Genomic DNA, 16,364 nt, shown 5'->3' on the forward strand with positions numbered 1-16,364 from the left:
CCCTCCCGGACCTCATGTACCATTCTTGGCATGTCCCCACTGTCCATACCTCACCACTTGCTTCGAAGCGCATTATGCTTAGGCGCTTTATGCATGAACCATCATATCATATCACTACGCTTACTCTCTATTCTACACCATCACTCAATTAGAGTACAGCTATACCCCTCGATAAATTTGGCCCAGCTGCTCACATACAAACACTACCCCACAAACAACTCATCACACTAATAAAACACAGCTATGTGCCATGACAACCTGGCCTAGCTGCTCACATAAGCGTCCTACAGGCCTAAAGCAGCCAGGACCCGGTCTGGGTGTCCACCCACTAGACTGCACACATTCAACTGATATCTCCACCACCACACCTAATGCTAGGATGCAGATGCCATCAGGCAATTACACCAGCTGCACACATAACCCGGTGCACCCACGCACCCTATGACACTAACTCTCTCTACTCGCTACACTGACCTGGACTGCAGTCCCCGAGGGCGTTCAACCTACTAGCGCTTTGAGGTCATACCAATGATATATAGAGCACTATATAAATGCCAAATAACATAACATAACATTTGGGCGGGCATCTTTTAACAGTAGCGCAGTATTGTGAGGTCTGTCCATCGGAATGTGTGTCCATTGGAATTATTTCTTGATGAGGTGTTGTTGAAAGAGACATGTTTTGAGAGATATGCACAATTGGAGAATGGTGGAGGCATTCTGAGCCAAACCGTGGTATTGAGTTCCAGAGGGTATGTGCAGGACAAGAGAAGTATTTTTTCGGGTCCTCTTTTTTGCAGATGAATTGTGATTTAGGCTAGTTGGTTGATTTGCTGTGTGAGAAGAGTGTGCCACTAGATTTGTGGAAGTTAGCCATCAGGTAAGCTGGTGTGCTATTCGTGACTCCTTTGTAGATGATACATGTAGTCTTGAACAGTATGTATCCTGGCTTGCAGTGGAAGCCAATGTAGCTCGCATATGATGGGGGTAGTTCGGTCAAATGTCCTTGCTCCCGTAATAAGACATGCTGCAGCATGGCGGACTGCTCTTAGGGGAGCAAAGTGAGTAGCTGGCAGCCCTGTCAGGAAAGCAATTCACCCATCGATGTGCAGGAACACAAGTGCCTGCATTACGGTTCAGCAGTCCTGCAGCAGGATGCATGGTTTAATGTTTCGAAGGGTAGAAATCATGAGCCAGGCTATTTGAGCCTTCTTCGTTATGTTTTTTCTGGAAGGACAGATTTCTGTCAATGGTGAAGTCTAAGGATTTTGCTAAGTCTGAGAGTTGTGGATCAAATCCTTCTAAGCGCATATTCTAGAGCCATTGTTGGACAAGTTGTTTTTTAGCAGGCGGACTGATGAGGACTACTATGTTGAAGAAATACTCACAGAGGATTGAGTTTAATTTAAGGCCTTTTTATTAAGCTTGATGCAGCAACGACCCCAAGCCAGGGAATCAGTTCACAACTGACAAAACCTGGAATATGGAACCAACAACAACTTATTGATCCACATTCCACCACTGCTGAACCTTGGAAGGAATGCAGATGGCAACAATTATTCTGGTAACGATAAACATTCTTAAACAACTATGTATATTTTAAACACCTTCATGTAAGCCAATTAACCACTTCTAACACTTCCCTTCCTTCACACACTTGACACACTTCCAATGTCATGCCAATGACAAAACGCATTTCTAAACACCTCACTCCTAACACCTCCCTTCCTTCATACACTAACAACACTTGAACCATTCGTCCTCAACACAGCCACTCTTTCCTTATTCCACACACCTCCTCCTTTAACCAAAATGGAAGAACCCAAATCCTTGATTACCTCTTTGGGTTCTGAGTATAAATAAGATTCATTCCTTAATTTGGTGGGTAATTTTACTTGCATCCAATCACCTTGTTGCACCTCAAATTCCCTACAACAATTCTTGTCATCGTAACGTGCTTTGGCCTCGTTACCACTCAGGTGTATCTTCTCTCTCACACCCTCAACATCCACTCCCACATACTTTGACCTCCCCATCCACCCAGGATATAGATGCGATTTAAGCTTCCTCCCTCGCAAAACCTCAAAAGGTGATATCCCAGTGATACTGTGGGGGGGCCAACCTATACTGGAATGTCCTTTCCATCACGGTGTGTACTCAATCACTTCCTGTGGCAACCGCTATCCTGATGGCCTCCATCAACATCCTATTAAAGCATTCCACACATCCATTCCTTTGGGGATGATATAAAGATGTGGTAACCTGCTCCACCACATATTTATCCAAAAAATCTTTGAATTCTCTTCACACCATCTGGGAGCCATTGTCTGAGAGACACTTCTTGGGAAAGCCCTCACTCCAGCATAGATGTTCTAGAAAACTAATTATGCTACCACTCGAAAAGTCCTTTAATATGCATACTTCCGGCCATTTCAACAGTAAATCCATTACAACCAAGAGATAGGCATCCCCTGCACCTCTAATGTTGAACGGCCCCAACAGATCCAATTCCACTTCATCCCACAGAACTTTTGGACTCTTCCTCACAATCATGGGGACCTTCTGCACTGTAAGTCCCTTGTCACCTTCCACACATTTAGTACACATCACCTGCTCCTCCACATCTTTGTCTACATCGGGCCACTAGAAATGGGACCTCAATAGTCCTTCTGTTCTGGCCACACCCAAATGACCCACATCTGCTAATTCCACCACCACCTTCCTCATCTTGCAAGGAACCACCAACTAATATCCTCTATACAAATAATTTCCTTGCACACAAAGTTAATCTCTCACTCTGCCATAACCCTCCATGGTAACATCTTTTCTCTTGATGTCATTCCCACTGACCACGGCCATGACATATTGATACAGTGCATCTTCCAAACAGGCCACATCCCACTCATCTTTCTTTAAACTGCTGTGTACCTGAAAAACCTCTCCTATCCCGTTCTCTTCTTGTACAGCATGCTCTCTACTTATCTCTTTCTGCTCCACAGACCTAGATAGAGCATCCGCCACAACATTGCTCTTACCCTGCACATGTACCATGGAGAACTGCAAACCCTGTAACACACTCACCCATTTCATGATGCGCCTAGAGACACCTTCCAATCCACCCTTAGAGAAAATACTGACCAAAGGTTTGTGATCAGTGCAGATAGTAAATTCCCGTCCCCATAAGTATCTTTTAAACCTTCCCACGCCCCACACACATGCCAGGGCTTCTTTCTCAACCACAGAATACCTACATTCCGCATCTTTCAATGTTCTAGATTCAAAAGCCACTGTGTACAGTCCCAAATCATCTTCTTGCATCAACACGGCTCCCAAACCATAGTCACTGGCATCCACAAAAATCAACATCTTCTTGCTCTCCTCAATAGTGACCAGTACAGGTGCATTAGCTATTGCTCACTTAACATCTACAAACTCTCTCACACATGTTTTCTCATATTTCTTGTTTTGTCTGACAGATTCTTTATGAACTTCCCATAAAACTCTACAAACCCTAAAAATGACATAACGCCACTCTTACATTTGGGCGACTCCATGCGCCTTATGGCTTCAACTGCATCCTCTTTGGGTTTTACACCTTCCCACGAAATTTGATTACCCAGATAAACAACTTTGCTGGCTTTGAAGATGCATTTTTCCAATCCAATTGTGAAACCTGCTTCTCACAGAATCAGCACACTCTCTTAAGTCGTTCATCATGCTCATATTCATTGTGCCCGCAAACTAGCACATCATCCTGGTAGCACAAAACTCCACTCTCACCTCCCAACAACTTGTGCATAATACTTTGGAAAACACTTGCTGCGGACACCAAACCAAAAGGCATCCTTCTGCATCTGAACAGTGCTATGGGAGTGATAAAAGCTGTAAGATCTCTACAGTTCTAATGAAATTCAATTTGATGATACGCTGACTTGAGGTCTAATATCAAGAACACGCCTCCTCCTGACACCCCTACCAACAAGTCATCAATCCTTGGCAATGGGAATTTGTCCACAATTACCATACTATTCAAATGTCTCAAATCAATGCATAACCTGATCAGCCCATTTGATTTCCTCACAATGACAATGGGGCTGACCCATTCAGATGCCTGTATCTTTTCAAAAATGCCATCTTCCTCCATTTTCTTCAATTAATTTTCCACCTCCTTTCGTAGTGCCAACGGTACAGTATGCAATGTTGCTATTTCTGGCTCTGCTTCTCTCTTTAATCAAATTTCATGGACAAAACCCTTTAGGCAACCAAGTTTGATGCTAGCCTGTTGTTGGACATTCCCTTCATCTCTCTTACTGTTATCCTTTCCTTTGTTTCTTCACTGTCAAAACCTGATCAGGGTGACTCGCATCTAATCTAGTTTTCAATTCTGCCTGATCACTCCAAGACAAGAGTTCACCTCCTTTGTTGGCCACATATATGGTACCCATAGACTTCCTTCCTTTCAATTGCAATTCTCCTTCAAAATTCCCTATGATGTCAATCGGTACATCTCCATACACGTTTGCTCTCACACCATCTTCCCACAAGGTGCAACATTGAAACTTTTCTTTCCATACATGGACACTGATTAAGGTATAATCTGCACCACTATCAATTAGCATGGACACAGGTACCCCTTGAATTGTTATTACAGCACATGGTTTAGACTTCTTCACTTTTCCCATAACAGCATGTACGGAATTCACTACCTCCCTCCCTACTTCACAATAGTCATCATAATCATGGCTTGATGAGCTTGACCTCCTCCAAAGTTGATATTCCTACAACATCGGGCCAGGTGGCCCTTCCTGCCACATTTACAACATTCTTTGTCGAATGCCAGGTGTGACACACTCCCACACCTGTAACATCTTCACCCGCGTATCCCTCAGAGATCTCTAGAAGGGCTGAAATCCCTTGGAGGGCCCCTCACATCTTTTGGAGAAACCCATCGTCGACCCATAACCTTGCTGCTGCTGGGTTTGGTGTCATTGTGATCTTCTGGCCTCCTATCAGGTCTCTCATATCGTTTCAGAAACCCACTTGCATCCTGCTTCTGTGATGATTTTGAAACCTTATGCACTAGCCCATCCTCCACCTTCATCTTGTCGGCACCATGTTCACCACTTTTATCTAATTGAAGCACTTTAGCACTTCTCAGTCTTTGCAATTTCAATCGCCCTCTATAATCTGGGGTTGCGTTACTTCCACAATTCTTTCCTGATATTGTCATTGGTACACGTTATCATTAGCTGGTCCATTATATGTTCATGATGACAACGGGTGAACCTGCACTTCACTTCCAAGCCTCTGAGAGAAGTTATTGTTGTGAAGTTATTGTTACGCTTTGTTGTTATAATTGTTATGACTGGGGAAGGGGAGACATCATGCAATCCTAATGGCTAGAAGTGTCAATGCTGCCTGGTTCTGATGATGTCATAGAGCACCCAGCTATGTGTTCCTTTCCCAGCATTCTATGTTTGTCAGTTGGAAAGAGCCCTTTGCCTACATCAGATGTTACTGATGTGCTGGGGGTCTTTTGCCTTTTAACCTGAATAAATCCTGGTTAAAAAGTCTTACCTGTCTCCCCGTGGTGCCTTCACAACATTGGCGACGAGGATGGGATATTGACAGGAGGTTTGAAGACTCGAAGACCCCCAGCAGCAGTGATCCAGAAGCGTGCGTCGCTCTGTTTTTCCCTGGCGTAGTAGCGGCGCCCACCCCTTCTCCCTAAACCAAGTGTTCCCTGCTTTCGGTTTACGGTGAGAGAGTGTCTCCTCTGCCATCCCTGGCGTGGTAGCAGCCACCCATTTCCACAGCAGCATCACCGCCTTTGCCTTCCAAGTAAGTGCTGCCGCGCAGCTAATGCTCCCCACCCTGCGAGCTTGGTGAATGCTGTTCGCGTTACTTTTCCCGGCTGTAGGCCGATTTGCGTGCGACGGGGCACTCCGGAGATGATCAAAGTCAGGCCCGCCTTGTAGTTGGAGCCTCGGCACCCGATCGCTGCCAGCTGAGGCCTGCGCGTGTCCCGGAAGAGGGAAGTAGCAGCGCGTACACCAGGAGGGAGAGTTACCGTAAGCGCGGTAATAGAAGCGCAGCTACAAGCAGGCGTAGGCTCATTCAGTGTATAAGAGCCCTAGAAATTGAAGAACGGACATTCTATTTCATCCACAGTGCGAGAAATAGTGGGAAATTAACGAACGTCGTTTTGTATTGACTCAGCACCAAGGGACACCTTAAAAAGGGGGAGAGGAAGGCCACAAATAAAAAGGGACATTGAAGGCGATACATATACATGTATATTGCAAAGTGAAGGGAGAGTTTGAAGGCACCTAATTGAAGTTTTTGGCACGTTTTCACCCGCACAGCAGCTTGTGGGAACACCGGCCAAACCCACTTTGAGCAGGGAAGTGGGAGAAAAATATCAAAGAGGAGGAGGTGTTCGCACGTGAGATCCAGTCAGGAAGTACCGGTGTGGTCTGAGTCGTGCTCAGTGTGGAAAAAGGGGAAGGGGCACAAGCAGCAAAAGAAAAAAAAAAAAATAATTCATGAAGACGGTCACAAGGAGTGTGTCCAGCCACCAGTGTATCTGAGAACAAGGTGGTGCAAGACTTTTGTGATAGGTCCGAGGGTGACAAATGCTCATGTGATCTACCACAAGGAGGGCAGTTACATACATCCCGGGGTTCATTGAAAAATAAAGTCAAGCGCGAAATAGTCCACGCCCAGAAGTATGGCAGGTCTGCCTGGAATTGCAGGTCCCCCAATATTCATGCCAGTGCCAGGTCCAGCAAAGATACGGTGGGCTCAATGGCGTAAAGGTTTTTTACATTACATGAAGGCAGCTGGGGGAACATCGTACTCAGGTGAAAGGAAGTTGGCTTTGTTGCTGCATTTTCTGGGATACGAAGGGCAGAGAATATATGAAACGCTTCCTCAGCTAACGGGAGATGACAGCGGTGGTGATGCACCCAATGAATTTGATATGGCTCTACTTAAGCTGGATAAACATTTCAATCCCAAGACCAGCACGATATTGGAACGATACAATTTTCGTATGAGGATGCAGGCTCAAGGCGAATCAGTTGAAGAGTATGTAACGGCTCCGCGACATTTAGCCTTGACATGCAGGTTTCAAGGAACAGTTGATGAACACATTCTCGACCAGTTCATGACTCATTGTAGTAGATCTAATAAGATACGTGAAGAATTGTGGTTGAGGGACGACCCCAATCTTGATGAAGTTCTAGATCTTGTTAAACGCGTGGAACACTCTTTTGGCCCTCAAGAAGAAGAAGACTGAATGGGTCATGCGTAGGAATTGCGTGTGGAGTGCGGCGACTGGGTGAGGATTAAGAAGGGAGTGGTGAGAAAGAAGGGTGACTTGTTGTATTCCGACCCAGTTAGAGTTGTGGCGCTGTTGAAAGGTGCGGTGCGTGTAGCAGGCGGTCAGGTTTGGAATAAAGGCTGTATCGCTACTGTAAAAAGATGTCATGTGTAAGATGAAAAGAGTTAGTGGAAATCTTTAATGAAAAAGAGGGAGATGTGTTGTGAAGTTATTGTTACGCTTTGTTGTTATAATTGTTATGACTGGAGAAGGGGAGACATCATGCAATGCTAATGGCTAGAAGTGTCAATGCTGCCTGGTTCTGATGATGTCATAGAGCACCCAGCTATGTGTTCCTTCCCCAGCATTCTATGTTTGTCAGTTGGAGAGAGCCCTTTGCCTACATCAGATGTTACTGATGTGCTGGGGGTCTTTTGCCTTTTAACCTGAATAAATCCTGGTTAAAAAGTCTTACCTGTCTCCGCGTGGTGCCTTCACAACAGTTATCAGTTCCTTTATACTTTCACCAGGTTTCTGCTCCCTGTTGGCAAACTTTCAAGAATAATATTCTCTTCCACTTGGAAATGTTCGTCAAGCTTTGCTAGTGTGTTCTCATATGTGCCAGCATCTCCCATATCAGTCGGTTCTGGCAACTTCCTCAAAATGTCCTACCCTGCAGGCCCCAAACAATGGAACAACGAAGCTTCCTTCCTCTCATTTGAGTAATTTGCACCAAACGTTGCCAAAGCATGTTTTGTGAACCTCTTCCTCCAATCTGACCAACGTACTCTGGGCTCACCTGTACCTGCAATAAAATACACTGGTGCTGGGACGTTCGGCATCTCTCAGGCATGATACCAACTCCCCCACAGAATTGCAAAAACGTATTTCATTTGATCCTTCTCAGAGGTATGTGAGCAAGGCTGCTTCCACAACCTATTTCATTCCAGAATGCGATGCCAAACATTGATATCACAGTTATATGCTCCCTCCAAAATCTCAACAATTGCGAAGTACAGGCCTCGCCAAATCCAAAGTAAATCAAATTTCTGCCGTGCTTGACTCACCACATCAATCCAAACTTGAGCCCGATAGATGCCATCTTGAACTTAAAACATCAAAGTCAGGGTCAGCTGAGTGTACGGAGACGAGTAATTCACTCTGTTTCGCTCCGTGATAAATACATGCAGGCTGCCATGGTAGCTGTACCTAAGACGGCTGCCATGCAACTTGCATCATCAGGTACTTTCCTCTGATCCCTCTGCTCGCCTGGATGTTTATCACGTTGTCAGGGCAACCATCTTGAATCAAAGCTGTCCCCAACAAGACAATGGGGAGGCCCTCTCTGCACTGCGCCACACCCTTCCCTTTTTGGGAGTTTCTACCTTCTTTGTCCTGACGGCCCTCACCAGACAGCAGTTTCCTTCGTGTCTGTGGGCTGGAGGCTAACCTTCGTTTGCGGGCCTGCCACCATCCGTCCACCGCTTCTGCCCAGCAGACAGAAAATTCCTGCTGTGCCGCTCAGTATCCAGCGTAAGCAGGTACGATCGATCGATTCCCTCGCACATGCATCACTCCTCCGGCTGCTGCTCACAGCGCCGCCGGGGGTCGTCGCCTAAGCCAGGATCCTTGTTGCCAGTTTGTTATGTTGAAGAAATACTCACAGAGGATTGAGTTTAACTTAAGGCTTTTTTATTAAGCTTGATGCAGCAACGACCCCCAGCCATGGAATCAGTTCACAACTGACATAACCTGGAATATGGAATCAACAACAACTTAATGATCCACATTCCACCCATGCAGATGGCAACAGTTACTCTGGTAACGATAAAAAATTCTTAAACAACTATGTAAATGTTAAACACCTTCATGTAAGCCAAGTAACCACTTCTAACAAGGACCAATTCAGTCTTGGATGGGTTTAGTTTGAGGTAGGCAGTCGACAAACAGGTCTGGATGATGGTTAGGGAATCACAGAGATTAATTATGTCCTGCTGGCTATTTACTCTCATGTATAACTGAGTATCGTCTGCGTCTTGGTGGATAGCTATATTGGGATCTTTGAGGAGTGGCTCCATGTAAAGGTTAAAAAGGATTGGTGAGAGGATGGCCTTGGGGGACTATGCAGGAGACCTAGATTTGGTGAGAATGCAACAAGTTCATCTGGACAGCCTGCTGTCTGCCTGAGAGGTAGGAAGTAAACCAATTCAGGACAGTGCCAGAGAAACCTGTCAGCAAGGAGGGAGAGAAGCATGCCATGGTTGACGGTGTTGAATGCAGCCAAGAGGTCTAGGAGGACAAAGAGGCACGAGTCACCATTATCCCTGATTTGGAGAGCACCATCCAACACCTGGATGGTGGATATCTCGATGCTCAACTTTGGGTGGAAACCTGTCTGGTAGCCATTTGGAGGTGGAGTTGTTCGATTCTGGCAAGTAGCTGTGTAGCAACAACTTTTTCCAAGATTAAGACAATAAATGGGAGGTTTGTAATGGGCCTGTTGTTGGGCAAGTCTTCTGGATGTAGTGTTGGTTTTTCAAAAGAGGTCTTATGAGAACAATATTGAGGGTTTCCGGGAATGATCCTTCTGCGAGGGAGGCATTGATGATGAGTATTGAGCGCTGGGCCGTCAATTGTTTAATGATGGTGGCCAGAATTATATCTTCAGATTGGCCTCATAGACTCTGTGTGTTGTGCTGCCAAATACATCTTGATCTGAAATGTTCACATGAAATTCTGCATTTTTAAGAATATACTAAGCAATTATGGTTTTAACCAAACCTTCTGCTTATTTACATTGAAAAAGAAAAAGACATATACAATTCATAAAAGAACAATTCATTTATAAAAAATACAATTCAATAAAATCAGTTCACTATACAATATTTAGACAAGCTTTATGCCCCAATGAAGAGAAGGATGCCAAAGATAGAACAGCAAGACCCTACAACAATAATAAATCCCCCATTTAATAAAAGGTTTGCTTGCTTTACATTTTGGAAGTCCCTAGAAGCTATCACTGCTGCAATTTGCGAACCATAAAATAATTGTTGCCAAAAGATCACTCCTGTCATTAATCTGAATTCTCCAACAAGACTATTAGAATACTGCTGTCCCAAAGGAGCCCATTTCTCACACTCCACATACAAGTGGCAAAGAGTCTCTATACACACCAGGTTTTTACAAATCCTAAAAATTCTCTGTGCTCTGGGAATCTTATCTCTTGCGCCCAATCTATCGAAGTTGGGTAATACATTTAATCTAAAGCGCATAAAGTGCCTACCCACCTCCTTACCTGGACACCTTTTGCAATACTCCTGCAATTGTTTTAAAGCAGGACACATTTGAACAAGATCAGAAAGTGAACGCCCACTTACCAAGTGCAGATAATCGCGCTCTCTTTCTCACCATTGTAATTCTTGGAAGTCCAACTTTCTAAAAATTCCCGTTCCCTCCAAAAATTCCAAGGACACATCCAATGTTTTTATGAAGTCCCTGCATTCCATGGTGACATTCTGGAGTGACTGTGAGGGGTCAGAAATGAAAGCAGGACACAAAGTTGTCATGTTTTTAGTTAAAGACTTTTATTCAACTTAAATGAGTTGGGAAAATGCCTCTCTGACTTGATTCTAAAGATGAGTTTCCCTATCTAAGAACCAAAGCCTAAGGATCTGTCTTTGTCTGGATGTCATAAATCAAAAGCCATCCTTGTGTCTGAACATTCTATCCTGACCCTCACACTACAAACCAAATAATAAAGTGAGAAGGGAAATGTCTTTAACCTGATGCTTGCAAAATGTGTTCTCAAATAAAAATAGAATAGGTCCAACATAAATGTTCTCCAAAAATGGAAAAGGCCTTAATTCCAGAATGTGATTCCCTTCCCCTGGATTCCTCGCTGGTATCAAAAATGTCTCTGGGTCTAACAGTCCTTTATGCCTTCCATGGCCAACAACAATCCTGTTGGATGAAAACTGTTCAATCTTGTAAGTTCCTCTTTAACGAAAGTTGCAAACAAAAGTTCCTTCTTTTAACACAAGTTCCTTCTTTGTTTAACAAACATTGCTTCTGTTTAACACTCCTTGCAGGTTTGCAATTTACCTGGTATACTCCCCTGCCAGGACTCTTCATGCACTTCCAAATGCCTAGTGTACTCTCCTGCCAGGACTTCTCTTGTGCTTACACTTTCCTGGTGTAAACTCCTGCCAGGACTTCTCTTGCATTCACAATTGCCTGGTAAACTCTCCTGCCAGGTTGTCCATTATAGTCACAACTGCCCGGTGTACTCCCCTGCCAGGACTTTTCCTATGTTCACAACTGCCTGGTTACTCCTGCCAGGACTTCTCATATCTTAAAGTTCCTCTTTACATTCAAGTAGCAGATACCTTTCCTGGCTTGGTATATGTACTTGTTTCACTGCTCTTGTAAGCTTTCCCCACATTTGCATTCATTCCTTACTGGGGTTGGCACTCTGCCCTGTTGAAACCATCGACTTATTATTTTACGTTCCATTCTTTCACAACATTCAAAATCTCTCAGGCATGGTCACCAAAATGCCCAGGGGTCCTGTTTCTGCTCTAGCAGACTCACCGGCTCTCTGTAGCATTTTCAGGCTTGCTCGCGCTTAAGCGGTATACCTTCACCACTTACTTCTCTCATGGCTCTGCTCCTGCACGCTGGTTTCTGCTCGGTTTCCTGCTAAGGACAATACTGCTTTTCTTGGCAGGGAGTCTTCCCCATGGGAAAATGGGGGATTCTTATCCAATGAAGCCATGAAATCTCCCCGTTGGCTATCTCCCTCCATGTGATCCTCCCTCATAGCCACCCCCAGGGTGAGGATCAGGTAACAGATACTGTTCCATGGTCACATGGGAGAAGCTTACCACTGGGGAATCCATGATGACTCCTTTGGATCCATCACACGACATGCAAGCACCATGCAGATGGTGAAATAGTCTGCCTGATCATAAAGCAATCTTGCAAACAGCATGTCTCCTTTTCATGTTTTGCACACTTACAGAGTTTAAAGCAAACTCTACTCTGATTGCTTGCACAGGGGTACCTTGAGGTAAAGTCCACAATTATCTAAGTATGAAACCTTTGAGTCTAGCAATGGCCATCCAATCAATACTCTTGTGAATATCTAGGCCATAGAGCAGCAAAGGCACAATTTTCGACCAATATAATTAAAGTAAGGGCAGCCATGAATATTGCCCCCACATCCAATTGAAATGTTTACCTTTGGAGAGTAATGACATTAGATTTCCCACAGGTTCATTGAAATATCAAAGCCCGGGTATATGAATTCTACCACCACCTCCATGCCCTGTCCCCCAAGACCCCACTTGTATTTCTTAGGTTTGCATCCCTTTATATGTACAACAAACTCATTTGATTTCCTCTGACTCAAAATTAAGGTGTTTTCCTGTGCGTATTTGTGCACTGTGTCAAGGTTCTGCTGGAGCCCACTTGGGGTTTTATCTAGTACGATCAGGTCATCGGCATAAGCCTGCAACATGACCCTCATTTGTCCAGGTCTAGGGAGAAAATGTAAGATCCCTTCCATCATAGCAGGGAAATCAGAGAGGTAATGGCTAAATGAAAAGGGGTCAAGATGCACCCTTGTTTTACTCCTCTGGATACCAAGGCCTTCTTTGACAACAGGCCCTCAGCATTCGTTTGAATCCTGATTCCATTTGCCTAATGTAGCATGATAACCAACTTCAGCAAGACCACAGAAATATTTAGAGATTGGAGTTTCCTCCATAGCCTCCCCCATCTATTGTATCAAAAGTGGACTTGAAGTCCAGAAAAGCAATGTAAAGGGCACATGTATTTATCTTACAATGTTCTTCTATTAAAAATGTTACTATAAATCTGCTCACTTAGGTACTTTGCTCAGGGACGTCATTTGGGGGTCGCCAGGGCTAGCAGTTGCCACCCCTGAGGTCTCCCTTGCTACCCCCCCAAAAAAAATGTATCATTTTATTTTTAAGGTAACCTCTTGGGCTGTGGCCAGTGCCATGTGGCTCCTTATTTTTGGAGTGGCTTGTTTTCTTGTTCCGTCCTCCTAAAAAAACAGGGGGTTGGACTAGTGTAACTTTTTGAGCAGTGACCCTAAATAAGAAAGAATAGGAATAACAAATAATGTGTCTTTCTGGAATTCTATACAACAATTGCTAGGCTCATTAAAGGTTTATTTCAGGCACACTTCACAGGGTGAGTCAATGATTTAATCTGTTCTTAAACACCTCAACTCGGCCGTCCATCGGTAAATGAGTACCAACACAGTGTGGGCGATATTGTATGTATATGTGGGATGTTTTTACCCATGCATACAAGCCCTACCATAAAACTGTGCAGTACTGGCATGGAAAACATCATGATGGCCAGAACTCCCCAGAGAGTGCACAGGGAAAACATGAAGAATAGGCTGCCACCCATTTTTGCCTATGTTGTGAGCACAGAAGGGCACTGCCTAAAACCACCATTGGGCTACACACACAGTAGCCTGAAACCATTGGGAATGGCAATGCTGATTGCCAAAAAAGCAACTCAGAACTGTGGGGAATTCCTTTTCTTAATCCCAAAAATGGTTGCATTACCAGTACTCACCACTGTCAGAAAGCCGGCGTTTTAAAACCACCAGACTTTTGTGTAAAACTGATCAAATGAAACAAAACCAGGCCAAGGAAAGACTTGCTAAGAGGTGGATACAATGTAAAACTATATTCTGAAATGACTTGAAGGAAGTAAATATTTAATGTATATGTAAAAATTGTAAGTGATTTAAACTGGGAACAAAAAGTGACATTTAGCTGAAACCTGGCTTAATGAAACTGAATTCTGCCTGACAACTACCCCCGACAGGAGTTGAAACTGGATCAACAGCTGTGTCCCCTGCCAGGCCTGGCTGCATCCTGAGGTCACATGGCCCTGTTGATTGAAAGGGGAGTGGCAGCTGGGGACTACAGGGAGTTGAACAAAGGCCTGTCCTGGACTCAGGCAAATGTTATATTGGAGGGGGGGGGGGCGTAAAGTGGCTTCCTCTTAGGGGAAACTGGGAGGGGCAGCTGTGCCTCTGTGAACAAGCTGGCTTGGGGGAAGTGGATAAACCAGTTATTCCACCATGTGATGTGGGAAGCCACACCCTTTTTTGACCAGAGCATAATTTTATAAAGATAGATAACTCATAGTGCGGACTTGTCAGAATTATATAAGTAATATCATTATTTTTGTGATTTTTCCGTGAACATTTTGAGAGGCGTTAGGACCCTGTGGTGTATTCTGGGGGGTTGCTAGCAGAAAATAGGGTCTTACTCCAAATGTCTGCATGTTAAAAATCTGACACTTCATCAATTAATGTCCATACTCCTTGCGCACATGTGTGTAATTTTGGGTAAATGTCCGATATTGCAAAACCAGTTAAAAAGCGCAAAATGTTGTCATTTTTGAATGCAAGCCCCCAGGAAGATCGGAGGCGGACAAGCATGGACCATAAGGAATATATAATGTGCACATGTAATTTCAACAAATTGTATATCTGGGAAAGATGTATTTGAATCAAATATAGATTTGTGGGCAAACTGACCAGGGGAGGATCCTCTGACCCATAAACAGACCTCATCATGATGACAATCCATTTCCTTCCCCCAATCATGGGAGAGGGGAGAATTGGGCCAATGACAAGTAGAGAGGGGCAGGCTTAGCTAGGCCCAGGCACTCACCCATTTTCAAAACACATAAAAAGAGACTGCTGGGACAGGTAGAGACATTCAATTCCATTTGCTGCGGAGCATGCTGACCGACGACTTCACATCCAGAGATCCAACACTTAGACTTCCAAGCTAAACAGAGACTACAGAACTTTGAACCAAGAAGGCCCACTGCAAGCAAAAGTATTTGTCAGCAGGCCTCAAAATCATTTGCAAACTATTCCACAGCCGGGCGAGCTGTCTGAATTATTTTGCCAAGAACTCTTGCCAGTACCCAGAAAGCAGTGTTACATCCAGAATCCACTTGATCCGGACCGGAAAGCAGAGCAGTATCCAGAACCAGAGGCCGCTGAATCCAGAGAGGCTAGACCAGCAGAGCAGAGCTGACCCAGATCGCTGTGAGCAGAACCGGTGCCTGATTGACCCGCCGAGCAGACAGAACCGCAGCCGGACGTGTTGACCAGATCTGTGACGAGGCCTAGTTCAAATTTATATTGTGAGTACCTAGCAGAACTGTGCAGAACCAATCTCTTAGTTAAAATAATCTAATCCAAATTATTTTAACCTAAGTAGAACAGCCTCCTAGAAATCGTGTCATCTGTCATTTGTAAAGCTGCACAACTGTCACCTGTCAATTCTGCAGCTGCAAGCTGTCACCTGTCATTTTGAGTTTTACTTTAAATCCGAAAAAACTACCTGTATTTAATCGTCCGTATCTCTGGAACCGTTTGGGCTATGAACGAGATTTAACTTTCCTCTGAAAGCTTAGAACTGACTTCCTACTCCTTATACTTTTTCCGCAATCACGATTCACGCACTCGCGAATTTTGCCGCGATTTGCGATTTGGCCTGATTTCTTTACCTGTAAAAAGATAGCAGCTTTTTGCTTTCCTTTGCTAAAAATTTGTTTGCCTCTTAATAACCATCCCTGAATCATTGCTAAAGTGAGCCTGAGCTCATCCCAAGTATCTCTCACTCACCCTGAACCTCCTAAAGGGAATTAAAAGCATTTCAGCATATTTCTCACTTCACTGCCACCACATTCAAAGCACTTGGGCCTGTGTTTTAAAACTCATACCTGTTTTCTCTAAGCTTGCTGGGGTGGGAATTGAATTTCGTATTGTATTTAATTGCATTCCTGAGAACTGTGTGTGTTACTTCCATCTCCTTGCATTGCATATAAGGGGGGGGGGGTGAATTGTCACCAGGGGAAAAGTGAACATATGATATCTTGTGAAACCATATCAGTTCATTTCTGTACTGCATTTTCATTCAACATTGCATCCATTTGAAACCATAAAAGTATTTTCGCTGCCTTATCCATC

This window comes from Ambystoma mexicanum, chromosome 4p (assembly GCF_040938575.1).
Source record: "Ambystoma mexicanum isolate Mex_15411 chromosome 4p, UKY_AmexF1_1, whole genome shotgun sequence".
Taxonomy (NCBI): Eukaryota; Metazoa; Chordata; class Amphibia; order Caudata; family Ambystomatidae; genus Ambystoma; species Ambystoma mexicanum.